Source organism: Emydura macquarii, unplaced genomic scaffold (assembly GCF_026122565.2).
Source record: "Emydura macquarii macquarii isolate MOO-44397 ecotype Brisbane River unplaced genomic scaffold, CSIRO-AGI_Emac_v2 contig_480, whole genome shotgun sequence".
Lineage (NCBI taxonomy): Eukaryota > Metazoa > Chordata > Testudines > Chelidae > Emydura > Emydura macquarii.
In genome coordinates, this window is record NW_027130617.1 from 14,220,672 (window position 1) to 14,235,069 (window position 14,398).

The following is a 14,398-nucleotide window of genomic DNA, read 5'->3' on the forward strand; positions in this document are numbered from 1 at the left end:
AATTCTAATCCAGTGCCTCACCAGAAACCACCTGTTCTATCTAATTTAAATGGGAATATCAAACATAGATTATCTTTCTAATAACAAAACTTTGTATTATAGATCTTCATATATATGCATATATGTATATATATATAAAACAATGAAAAATGGTTAAGGTTGCAAAGAGGTAAATAACAAATTCAAAATCACAAAAAGGAAAAAGTCATGTTATATACTTACCAGCAGACACTCCTAAAGCACTGTCCATCCCCTAGCAAAGCAAACCTACTCAGACACCCACAGTCACTAAGGTCATATCCAGATAACCTTAGCCCTGTCCTCTATGTACTGCAAGTCTTCCTGTAGGATTAACCTTATTTCCTACTGATTGTTTTAAGTCTGGCATTAGTTCCCATTAAGAAACTTTACCAGTTATAACAAATGTGAACTATGTTATGTTGTAATTTCCCCCCCTGTCATTGAGGTTCTTTGGCTATGTATCCTTAGCAGGGTGTATGTGTTGAATCTGGTATATGAATTACTTGAGGTTGTTTCTTATGTAGAATGAATGCATAATTGTTTTAATGGCATTTTACAGAGACCAGTTAAAGTTCCTTGTGCATGACCAGGAGTCAGCAGACCAGTGTTTCTAGTCTCACCTCTTTCACTGACTGATGTTAATTCTGTGCATTTCACAGCACTTTGTGAGTGAGAAAGGCATTATACACCTACCACAGGAGGCAAGCATGTATAATTCCTGACATTTTGCAAGTGATGTAATTGAGTATCTGAGAGGCTATACAAGGTTTCTGATACAGTTGCAATAGAACTTAGACTTTTAAAAAGACTGACCAAAGTCTTGTCCACTTAACTACACTAGCTCTTAGAATGAATGTCCGCTCTTGTGATTAGTTATGGTGTTGGTAAAGTGGGGCTACTCCTGAATGCCCACCTCCATAAAGCACTTTGAGATACATAGCTGAATGAGCACTGTGTAAATAAAAAACAACATTTAGCAAACGAGCATTCAGGAGTCCTAAATCTCAGTTTCCTGTTCTACCCACTGGCACACATATCCTTCTGGATCCACATATAGAATATAGTGATCCTTAATCTCCACACTCTTGTGCTATGAACCAAACAGAGATGTAACCCACTGGCATAGTGTGTGTCATACACTACAACAATCTATCACTTCTGTCAGAGAATGGAATTACTCATTTAGCTCACATGGCAAGATCTCTGCACAGACAAGGATTTGGGTTCACATCTTGCTGATGATGATCCTGGGGTAGGGTGTATGTTGTTACAGTTTCACAATATGGAAAAGTAGGAAATTATATAAAAACCTCTTTTAAAAGAATGTTAAGGTTGCAAAGCCAAACATTAAAAAATTAGGAAATACCAGAATTAAAGTTGTTTCTGCAACCTTAATTCTGCCAATTTGTGCATCTCCCTTATTACAATCTTTAATTACACGATGATGTGGTAGTTTTTCCATAGGATCCCAGCCTCATTCAGTGCAGAAGTTGTAAGGTATGTTGTGAATGAGGCAGGGGACTAAAGAAAGAGAATGGTAGTCTTAATCATAAGATTGAGTTCTGGCTCTGCACAGATTTCTTATGTGATGTTTGTCAAGTTACTTAGACCAAAATTATCAGAAATATTCACTAACTGTGTGTTGCTCAGAGTTGTTTTCTGAGCACTGAACTTGAGACATCTAGGACTTAATTTTTAGATGTACGGAACACATAACTCAATTTGATGCCACTGCAAGCAGCAGATGCTCTGATCCTTTAACAATTAGGCCCTTGGTGTTTCAAGTGGACTTTTTGAAAATATTGGTCTAAATAACTGTTGCAGTTCACCTGAGAAATGAGGGTAATGATATTTCCCTATCTCGCTGAGGTGCAATGAAGATGCATTTACAATATGAGGGTACAACCGCAAATAGTGCAATAGAAAAGCCCATGAAGAAGTAAAAATTAAAAAAAAAATCCTTATTCCAAGTACGAACTCACATATTGAATTATAAAGATAAAAATATTGAATAGCTGCCTAAATCAGTGAATACAGTCCTTTCTATGCTCTCTCTGACTGAGGCTGAAGTCATGTAAAAGAGTTTGTAATCATGTAATTAAAAGACTGTATCGTAATCAGAGCTGCCCAGAAAACAGAACATTTTTTTCCTGCAAAAGATTTTGAGTTTAAAGAAAACATTTTTTGAATCCAGATGAAAAGTCAAAATATCAAAAAGTTTTGCTGGGAATTAAATTTTGAAAAACTATACTCTCGGAAAACTGAAACAATGTTTTGGCTTGCCAGCTGCCTGCCTGGAGGGCAGGCAGATGGGCTGTCCAGTTCACCTGTCTGGTTTGTACTTTCCCACAGGATGTTTAGATTCCATTGAATCAGCAGTTTCTGACAGAAAATTGTTTTGTCATAAAATTTTTGAAGTTCTTGTCATAATGCCTCTGCACAAGGGGGAGAATTGGGATTGAATGTGCAATTTTACATTAAAAATATGCAATTCTGGCTTTTTCTAAATGTAGACTGCTTTACTTTGCAACCCTAACATTTAGGAGGGCGGTGCTTTTTGTTTTGGGATGGGGTTATATATGCTCAGTTTAGAAAAGGTACATTGCTCTCAGTGAACTTTCTTGCCAAAAGCAGCATTGACTTCAGATGTTGCGCTGCAGAGTATTAAAATTGAATATTTATGGATGAAAAGTAAAAAATATTTAAAATTTGGAGGAAAACCTAATATTTTAGGCTCATTGGCAACCACAATGAGAGAGTTTCACTGTTATCAATAAAGCTGGGCAATTTTTTTTGGCGGCGGTGGGAGGGGGGAAGGAGAGAATAATTTGTTGAAAAATATTACTTGGTTTACCCAAAACTGTGTGCATATGTATACGGCATTTGTCTGGGATGTGGAAGACCCAGGTTAATCCCTACTCTGGAGCAGAAACAGAAGTCAGAGCTGCGCCTCTCAGGTGACCTGTCTATCCTTCAAGGATAGGCTATTCCAGGGTGAGTTGCTCCTTCTCTTCTGGGGAAGCTGATCCACTTCCGAAGCTAAACAGACTTTTTTTTTCTGGTTTGCTGACAAATTCCAAACATTTTCTGACCTGCACCGACTAGTTGTTCCGATTCTTTGATTTGCTGGCCAAACCGACAAAGCAATTCGTCACCCAGTGCTGCTTATGAACTCTCCATGAGCCTTATAGGCAGCAGCTATGTTGTGGGGCAACCTTCCCTTTGCGACAATCTGTAGAGCCCCCTTATTTACGGGCAGGACCTGTCACCTGTGCTCTCCCCGTGCAGTTTCCCTGGGGAGCAGAGCAGAGCAGAGCAGGGCAGGGCAGGGCAGGGTGCGGTACAGACGAGAGCGGAGAAGCAGCGCTCATGGGGGAATGGCCAAAGGCAGATGGGATCCTTCGGGGAAGCTGCGCTCGGCGCTGTTCACTGGAGCCTAGTGCCGTAGTGAGGGGCATGTAGCCGCGCTGGGCGAGCGGCGCTGGGCGCCAGAGCCGGGTGCATCGCTAGCCGGTGCGGCGGCCCCTCCCCTCGCTCGCTTCCTGCCCTAGCGCATGGCTGGACGACCCCGGCCCCGCTACCCGGCTTGGGGCAGGACGGGCGAGCCCAGCGGCCAGTCGCTCGCTCCCCGGTTGCTAGGTCCTCTGCGTCCCAGGGCGGAGCAGCCGCGGGGCCGCCGCTACCCGCGCGGGCGGGGGAGTCTGGAGAAGGTAGCCACGTCCCCGCCGCCGGCCCAGCTCCGCAGCCCTCGTCGCCCGCCTTTCGGGAGCCCACAGCACCCGCCGGCCGCCCGCCTCGCGCGCCCGCCTCCGCCTCCCTGTCCCGCCTCCGGGCCGGCACCGCCCGGCAGCTCGCACACCCCCTCGCCCGGGAATGGTTTGCGCCGGCAGCCCCGCGGTACCCGCCTCCGCCTGCCGCTGCCTCCAGCGTCCAGCCTGGGCGGTGGGCAGGCACCGGACCCGAGCAGATGCGCCTCGCCGGGGAGGGAGCCCGGACGCTGGCACAGGAGCAGGCTGATTCCCGCAGGCGGGCGGGTGCCCGGTGCAGCGCCGCGATCCAGCGGGAGCCCTGCAGAGCGGAGAGCCCCGGCCCCGTCCTCGGCATGGTGGGGGACCCGGACCGCTCAGCCTCCAGGTACAGGCAAGAAAGCCGGGGCGTTCCGGGCCCTTCGCCCCCCTCCCCGGCGCAGCTCGGGGAGGCTGCGGTAGCCTTGGGGGGTGGTTCTAACAATAGACTCCCCGAACCGGCCCCCGCTCTCCCTCGCTAGCACCGGTGCGGCGGCGGCGGCGTGCAGCCTCCGCTGCGGGAGATGGGCGTCAAGGGAGAAGCCAGATGCGGAACGGCTGCTGCTGATAGTGATTCAGCATCATTCCCTGCGTGCGAGCCACTGGGCGAGGTCGAGGTCCCGGGGAGGAGCGACACCAGCAAGGGCCTGTTCGGTTACACAGAACATAAAGGACTAGCAAAAGCCAAAGGTGTTTATTCACCCTCTCTCGGTTCCTGCCTCTATGTGATTGTTAGCCTTTACTGCTGCTTGCGGGGCGGGGAGAGGGAGCCTCTGCCTGGATCTTAATTTCTCTCTTCTTCTCTTCGGCTATGGTTTGGCTCTGTTAAGTGCTGGAGTACAACGTATGTTAAAAATGCTCAAAAGAAGGCCCCACTCCAGTAACCCTTCCCCTCACAAATAATGACTTAAGTGATAATATTATTGATCTCGTTGGCCCAAGTAATGGTTTCAGGATTCTGGTCAGTTAGACTCTTTTATGAAGAGCTTCATAAATGCAGCTGATTTAATAATTTATGGTAGACCATCTAAGGATTGTCAAACATGTCATTTCATCTGACCTGGGTGAGTTTCATTTCATCTATACTAACAGTTATTTCATCTGAAGCACGATGAACAAGCAAGTCTTTTTGTCTGCGAGTATATTGTGTTTTTAAAACATCAGCTGGTTTTCAGAATAAAATGTACTCATTACTGGTGTGTGTGCAAGTCCATTTAAAGACAACATATGTAATTTATATTAGAATGCTTAACTAGGTCTCTGCAGAGAAGGGTGAGGTTACAGTGGGGTCATTTATTGGTAGTAGCGGATTGTGAATGCTCAGATTTAGAACAAATTAAATCCATGGACGTGGAAGAGAACTTTTTCAGCTTTCTAGTGGTAGACCACGTCTGTCACCTGTAAAGTTTTTTGTTTTTGTTTTTGGTAATTCATGCTGTCTTAAACTGTGCATTAAATTAAGCAATATACCTGATAACCTATATACAAATATTTGATGCCAGAGTTCAAACAGATAATATTAGATTCCACCAAACTAATGTGAGACCTCTTTGTGTGTGTATCTTAGGTTTTTATTCTGCAAATACATATTAAATTTGGACACTCGCTCCTTACAACAAAACTAGTGCTTGATTCTGTATTTCTTGCCCACCCAAATCTACAATTGATTTTATGTACCTGGACATCAGTACTTACAGCTATCACAGAGCAACACTACATTAGAAAGGGTATCTTCACAATCAGGAGATCAGAAATTCCTTCTCAATGGGGAGGGGGGAAGTATGGCTTCCAGAGAATATATCAAAATGTGCAGAATGACTGTACAAGATATTTTGTGCCCTTGTCTGATTTCCAGAGTGAAGGTTTTCTACAGGAATAGGATAGGCTCAAAATAGCACTTCACACAGGACAAAGATAGAAGGCTGTTTTTCTCTCACACATTGCAAAAAAGGGTATTGTCAGCAACTTCATGGTTGTTTATAGCAGCATCTGAAAGTATTATTTTCAGAGAGAGGACACTTTTAAAGACAATGATGCACTATTAAAAATATACCAGATCAGAGAAATAAAATTGTTTTTAGAAAATGATATAAAATATTCTAGATGCTTTTTAAAGAAGTATATTTTTACCTGTTATTGTGGTTTCTCACTGCCTACCTCAGTGGGGTCCTGATTCAGTATTAGGGCTTCTGGATGCTACAGTAACGCAAATAATAAGGACATCACTAGTCTAGAAGTTGCTACTGGGTCTGATCTGCTCACAGAGGGGACAGAAGCAGCATCCTGAAGAATTTTGGAGCCCATGCTCACCTAGTAGGAAGGAAGTGACTGTCTCTCAGTATCTCTGGAAGCCAGTAATGTTAGAATTGGAAACACAGATTAAGCTGTGGGCATGTCTGAAGCTGAGGAAAATGAACAGGCACAAATGGTGGGACAGTAAATCATCTTGTGATCTCTTAAATATTTAAATTTGTTTCTAAGATCTTTATAATATTTGCTAGCAGTGAAAGATATAGTCAATATTAAGGAAGAGACGTGGTTGCTTATTGCCATAGTACTGATAGCAGTGCTTACTACCAGTAGTGACTATCAGAAGAATTGAGCCCCAATTTCTTGTTAAATGTGAACCTTAATGTATCTTTGTTGATTTAATCCATACTGTAAAACAGGATGCATAAAGGGCTTTGGATCAGACACTTAATAAGAAATTAACATTTTCAGTCTGCAAATTCCTGACTGAAAAAATAACAAAGTATTCTTTTTCTTATGGGTTGTCTGAACAGTAAAGAAAACCAGAGTTGGTGCACTCATTGATTAAAAATAAGGCATTTTTGTTGTTATGGTCACTGATAAGGTGAAGGTCTCTGTTATGGATGGATAAGGTAGTATGAGTTCTTGGTTTTCTCAAGTGCATTGTTACAAAGACAGAAATAAGGTGGTTTGGGTATCATACCCATGATTCATGAATGTCCATGCTTTCAGATGTCTGGGTTTTTTGTAAGTCTAACCTTAACTCTGAATTTCCTTGCTTTTTAATGGTGTGATTTTACAAACTGCCACATTATTATAAGGAGAGTTAGGCTTATATTACAGATATGTATGCTCTGCCTTAACTTCACCTTGAAGTTTTTTTTGTCTGGCAGTCCCTTAGTTTTTTAAATAGTCCTAAAATGGGAGCAGGCAAAACAGTTTTTGAGATGGGGGGGCTCATCCCTCTTTTTGCTGACTTACTGAAATCTGTAGTCGTGGATCTCCCACTCCTGATAATCTTGGGAAGCGTACAGAAGGGATCCCTTTTTGGGCACCATATTAGGTCTGCAATATGGGGAAGAGACTTGAGAAAGCAAAGTATATGTGGTGGGGTATGACTCCTTCTATTCCTGTGTGCCACGTGAGGGTAGCCATTTCTGAAGATGTTAGGAAGTTCACAACACCTGATAAAGAGACTGATTGGGGTCTTCCCAACCACAGTGCTTGTTATTTGGAGGATTGTGGGCTCCATGCTAATCTTGACTCTTCACAAGCCTTAGCAAGCTGGCTTGGGGGTGGGGTAGGGGGGAACTCTCAAAATCCAAAGTGCAGGCATTAGGAGGCTAATGGGATCCCCATAAGCATTATGAAGCTTTCTGGGGATCCCCTAACCCTCACTCCCTTCAAAGCTTAAGAGGCTTGTTAGGGGGATGTTCTCCAAACTTTTCTATGCAGTCTGTAGGAGGGCTTCTTCAAGTTTGTTATATTTTGACATTAGTGTTTAAAATATTCATCGGTTTTATAATTGGAATATAATCAGCTAATCTTTGGTCTAGTACACTGGATCTCAACCAGCTGAGTCCAGTGAAGTCAGTTTATCTTTCTCCTTCCCATTTTTTGCTACAAAGTTGGCAAAATAAATAAATAAATAAATAAATGGCTATTAGTCAAGATGTTCATGATGCAACCCCATTCTCTGGGTGTCCCTAAGGCTCTGACTGCCAGATACTGGGACTAGAGAGCATGGGATGGATCACTTGATAAATGACCCGTTATGTTAATTCCCTTTGAAGCTTCCAGTATTGGCTATGTTGGAAGACAGGATACTGGGCTGTATGGACCATTGTTCTGACCCACTATGGCCATTCTTATGTACTTTATGTTAATTAGTGAGAGTTTTTGTACTCGGATAAAATCAGAGAACAGAGATCCCTTTGTTTAATTCACTTTCAGTTAGGGTCTACACTGGTCCCAGATGTAACTTCATCTATCTTCTCCTCCTCAAATAATAGAAGCTACAGAACCTGGATAATGAAAGAGATCTCTAAAATATAAGTAATGTAAACTTACTGCAAAGAGATCTATAAAAGATAGATAAGAGATCTCTAAAATATAAAATGTTTTAATTTTAAATATTTTAAATATTCATTTAAAATTATATTTTAAAGTATTAAAATTTTAGGATATTTTTACATTAACATTTAAAATATAAATTTAAATAGTCTAAATATTTTAAAATATTCTAAAATATAAGAGATCTCTAAAATATAAGTAATGTAAACTTACTGCAAAATAAACATGAAAGTGCAATTAGAATTTTTGAAAGTAATAACTTTTCAAATAATGTATAAAATGAGCAGGACAGAGGGAATCATCCCACTAGTTAACAATGTACGTTCCAGCTGTGGTGATTTTGGGCCTAATGTTCCCTTTGCATTCTGCTGGTGAATGGGAAGAGAAGTGTAGGTAACGGGGAATGGGGCAGGGAGGAGAGGATCACAGAGTGTGGAAGGAAGCTACTCTTTAAATCTGGTGGACATCTGAGCAAAAAATCATCCACCTACTCCACAATTGCAACCCTTTCAGAGGTGGAAGCTTTTGCACTGTCAGAGAAGTCTGTGGGAGCATGGCAGAGATAGCCACGTTCTATTTGTGGAGACTGGGATCCATGAGATGTGTTCATGAATCTTCAGGTTTCATGGGATTGGAGGCTTTGCCCCTTCCTTGTACTTCAGGGACTCAAATCCTTCCTTCTGAAAGAGAGCATGTAGCAGAAACTCCATGGACTTGAATCTGCACTGTTGGACACTAGATGGTCATTTATACCTGTGCAAAGTAGACATAAAACTCTACCAAATCAGAATTCTCCACTCATTTACACCAATACTAACATTTAGACATATGTCATGCTTCCTTTGCCTTCAGGTAGTTGATGAGACAACCTTCTAGATAATGGAGAATCAGGCCCTATGAGTTTGACAGCAGACTATTCCCCCTCCTGTCTGATATTTGCATTGGGAGTCAGAATTTCTTAGCTCCATGCCTTCATGCAGATTATATGCATAGGCATATTACAAAGTGGTATGGGAGTTTCTTTAAGAATATCTCTACTTCAAAGGCAGCATTTATAAACAGGAGCTGCAAGTGTGGCCTTGATAAACACTCACTTATGTGGAGGCAAAACCATATCTGCTTTATGTACAGTACTTGAAAGCTGAATTAAAGATGTTACCTTTTTAATGAATGTTTGAGTATTTTATATTTTGGGACAGTGCCATTGTGGTTTCTTCTCTCTCTCTCTTTTTTTTTTTTTTAAATCTCTCTCTCCCAGGACAATGGTCCATGTATCCTTTCATTGTAACATTGGTGAAGGTGCCACTTAAGCACAAGAGTTAACAAAGAAAAATCATTTTAATTTGATAATCATTTGCTTCTGTTTTCCTTCAGAGTAAATGTCAGGGAAAATACGATTTGTTTATTTATTTATTTTTCAGGGAACACAATAAGAGGTCTAACATCCATCAATGCAACAAAATTTTAAATTTGTGACTTGCTTACTTGATGATTGATGGAAGAATACAACCATGTGGAGCAAGTACAAACTTTTAAATGTGTATTACACATTTATGGGCCAACCTTGCAGTCTTGTAGTACCATACCCAGTATCATGCAGTGATCTGAGTTTGAGTCCTTCACTTCCTGGATCATTAGGAGTCAAATCCTGGTCCTACTGAAGTCAATGGAAGTTTTGCCATTGGAGCCAGGATTTCATCTCTGGAGAAGAGATGTCATGCTGCACTGTTAACTCCTCCAGGTTATGTTGGGAAACCGGGACTATGGGTCTAAAGTAAGGGTTTCAGCATTGAGTGTGAGAAAACCCACAATTGGATAGGGTCTATGATTGTTCTGCTGAAGGGCTACATTACCACCTTCTCTAGAAGGAAAACTCCTTAGTGTGGGTACTGGAAAGAGTGGTCTAAAGGGAAACATTGGTAATTTTTCATGAAGGACTAGGAGTAAGCCTTTTAGAAATGTAAAACACAGTGTATATTGATTTGGGGGGAGAAGGGAGGCTTTCCCTGTAGTTTTAATTTAGACTTGGCAATGTGTTGACAAAGTTATTTTCATCCTAGCGTTTTGCTACTAAGCCAAGTATATTCTTCTTTGGTTACATTAATGCATGTTTCCTTCCAGCTTTGTCCTTGGATTGACATTTGTTTGTGTTATTTTTAGCATCTGAAAACCAGCACAGTAATATCCCTATAGGCTACAGTGAAAGAGTTGGAGTATAGCATCAGCAAATGGAGCCTTAAGCTTAATACTGAATTTATGTACACTAAAGCAGTCACATGTAGATATTGATTGAGATAACAAAAGAAAAACTACATTGAAAGGACAGTAGGTTGTGAGAGCAATCCATTGATGTAAACAAATACAAAGAGAAATTTCCTTACAACATCCTTTTTACTAATAATGTTGAAAAATATACATTGGATTTAGGTGTTAGTCTAATCCATAGCTTTCATTTTCCTTGTTTTGGGGGTTTCTCTTATGTCTAATGTTCCTCAAATGCATTATTTCCTGTTAATTAGATATATTTTTTTCTTTTGAATTGTCTTTTGGTGTTTTTTGTCTTATAAAACAAAACACATGATAAGACTTATCAGGTGTTGGTGGTAGAGTTAGTAAAAATGTGTATTTTTCAGAAGAAAAGAAAGAAGAAAAGTTGACCTATTGGATCTTGGTGTGGGTGGGTGGGGTTGGACAGGCTGTGTAATTCCTCCCTTTCCCCCATTTCTTTAACTTTTTTAAAGGAAGTTTTAAAGAAACTTTAACTTACTCTGAAGTATTTGACTATAACACATTTGAAAGTCTCTTTAAAATATTTTAATTTGTGAATGAAAATGTTAGTTATTAAAATTGAAAAAGGAAGTGATGTAAGAACATTGCGGTTCTTGGGACATGTATTAAGAAAGCTACAGAACTGTCCTGAAGCCTAGAGGAGTCACTCGTGATTGGAAAGGTGGTTATGACTAGTAGGTGGAATTAATTGTCATTGGATGTTGAGAAGATCGGAATCATTTATGAACTATTAGGGGCTGGATTTGCAATAATCTAGAAAATTATGGTTCCTATATCTTATCCTAAGAACTATATCTGCAGAGTGAAGAAATAGAAGGAAAAATTAAAGGAAGAACTAAAAGACTCAAATATTGAAATTTATTCAGATCGGTGGGTTACACACGAGAAATGTCCTGATCACTGGCTACTAACATCCACAAAAGGAAAAAGCATTCTTATTTTACACTGACTTTGTCTGAAAAGAAAACAGAATATTGTGGTCAAGTTGCTGAAGATCTCACCCAAGAATGCAGAGAAAAGTGTGACTAGGAAGTCCTAGGCATTTGTTCAGAGAAAGAAATTAAAAAGGAAAAGATGATAAATTTTCAAATGCAGTCATCTTAAACTTCTGACATGGGTATTCAGAACATTATTTAAAACCTCATTGAGAAGGAAGGAGCACCTGTCCCAGCCCTAAAGCATACTGGAGCAATTGAAAAAAATCACCGTGACCACTATCGTGATTGAAAGAGGAAGATAGCAGAACTATTTTTCCAGTGATCTTCAGTGGACACTTGGGACGTTTGGGTCTTTCATAATTATGTTGAAATGTACATTGTGCATGAGGACGTTAATCAAAACATAGTGTTCATTTTACACAACAAGGGACTCTTTGAAGAGGCACTTTTAACTCCCAAAAGCAATTGAAAAAAGTTTCAGGGGGATTCTCCATGGAAATGACTTGATTTAATTAACAACAAAGATCTGGAAGCAAATAAGGACAAAACTGAAAGATGATGGAGACAAGCTATGGATCCTTTCCATTAGTTGACGTATTTGGTTCATGTTCAAGTCATATGTTGAACCTAGAAGAAGTTGGTTAGAGTGTATCGATATTTAAGAGTGGATTCAAAAGACAGATAATCATTAATTAGTAGATTGGGAGCTCAATTCTTGTTTTACTTAGTAAGATTTTCATTTTGGACATTTTATGCCTATGTTTTGAGGACTAAATATGGTTGTAAGAGTGAGTTGCATACAGTAGAACCTCAGAATTACAAGGTTCTAAAGAGTTACAAGGTTCCAGAGAGTTATCTTCTCTGACTCTTATCTTGTCCTTGCAGGACTGTGAGAAATCAGAAATAAACCGTGCAGGGGAAAGGTCCGTTTGTAGGATACAGGAGGTCAATGAGGCAGTGATGAGGCTTACTTTTATTAACTAAAAGATTTTATTTTAACCAAAAGATAGGAAAGGTGGAAAAGAACCCCCCTTGCTCAAAAGGTATAAAATGCACCAATTACAGGGGGTCTGTGAAACTTACAATCCACAACAGCTAACAGCTGAGAACCAGCAGCTAACAAGTAACAATATCTGATTGACAAGCAACAAGTAACAAGTAGCAACTCACAAGTATCAAACAACAGTGTTCAATTAACAAGTAACAAACTACAAAGAGATTATACTGACAAAGATTAAACAAGGATACATTACGTTGGCCAGTTTCAGTTCACATTTGCTTTAAATTCTGCAAACGGGGGAGAGCCGCTGTGGATGATCAGTTCACAGCGAAGCAAGCTAGGGAAGATGCATCAGCCCGCCAAACCGACACGCCCAGGAGATACACAGGGTGCCAGGTGAGATTCAGTTTCTCTCCGCCTTCTGCTACCTGGGTTTAAACTTTTATAGTTTCCTGTGGTCAGCAGGGCTAAGCTCCATTGGTGGCTATTTGCTGCATGACCTTTTAAGGTCATGGTTCAGTGTTTAGCCAACCAGGTGTTCATGATTTTCCCGGGCAGAGGCTGACCAGGTATGTGTGGGACGTGCGGTTGTACTGCTGAGTCAACCCTCCCCATGCTGCTTCTAGGGTGGCATGGATATAGTGGTGTGGCAAACGCCATTTTATAATTCTGTTCCCACAGACTGAAAGCAAAAACCTGCTGGAATTCCTTTGTATTGGCCTGACACTTCATTTAATAAAATAAGCATAAAAAACATGAGCGAGTGTTTTATTCTCAAAGCAGCGTATATATAAAGTAATTGTAGCTGTTTAAAATTCAGTAAAGGTGCCAACAAGTTTGTAGTGGATAACATAAAAATAAAATTATAATAACTTTATTAACCATTTTGCATCAATGTTGAGGTTTCACCACTAGAGCAGTCTCTCATTTGCACTACTATTACACAGATGTAACTACTCTTACACAGATGTAACTTGATTGATTTCACTGGGGTTTCTCCTGATTTTTACGCTAATGTGAAAGGAGAAACAGCCCTATATGCACAAAAGGATTTGTCAGACTTTTTTTTTTTATAGCTAACATTTTTTTGCATGGTTCACCTTCATGCAAGTGCACTAAGAGCATCAAATCTACCAACGACATGCTTGATTAACTACAAATAAAGAGATGTGGAGAGAGAGGTTTTTTTTTTGTGAGATGGCCTCACCAAACAAGAAACAATTTTTCATCGATACAATTAGTGGCGTTTGTTGTTTTTAACAATCTTCAGTGGCTCCAGAGTGCTGTAGCAAGACTTATTCCAGGAAATGAGATAATTCCCCTCTTTCCTTCACTAGTGTCCAGTTCAGTTAAAAATTACACTCAAGGAGTGAAATCCCCACTGAAGTCCAGGGCAAAATTCAATGGGAGCAGGATTTCACCCAAGGTTTTTTAACTGTGCTTAATCTATGTCCACTCCATCCATCTCATCTTAAATCAACCAACTCCTCTGCTACTTTGTTACATTACTTCATGGTTAGCCTCTTTTATAAAATACTTAAAGGATGGTGGTTATTTTGCTATGATGCCTATATCTCTTGTCCTCCTTTCTGTAAACCATTGAATCACTTTCTCTCTTTAGGTTTCAGTTCACTTTAGCTTAAGACTAAACCCCACCATCTTTCTTCCCACGGTTCTTATCTCTCTGCTCCAAGTAGAGGAGAAAGAATGTTTCTTTCCATTATTATTGCATATACTCTTAATATTGTTCTTTCCCCTCACCTCATCAAAACACACACACAAACACACACACAAACACACACACACACACACACACACACACACACACACACACACACACACACACACACCTAGTGGAAGGTTAAAATTAGTGAAGAAGCTAATACCTCCCTAATCTGTCTACAATGCAAAATGCTATTTCTCATTAATGAGAGAGACTGGACTAAATAGGAAGGTGTTCCAGTCACTTTGCTGCTTCTGCTAAAGAACAGTTTTAAACTATCATAAAATGTCAATAGAGGGAACCAACATTCATTTTTTTG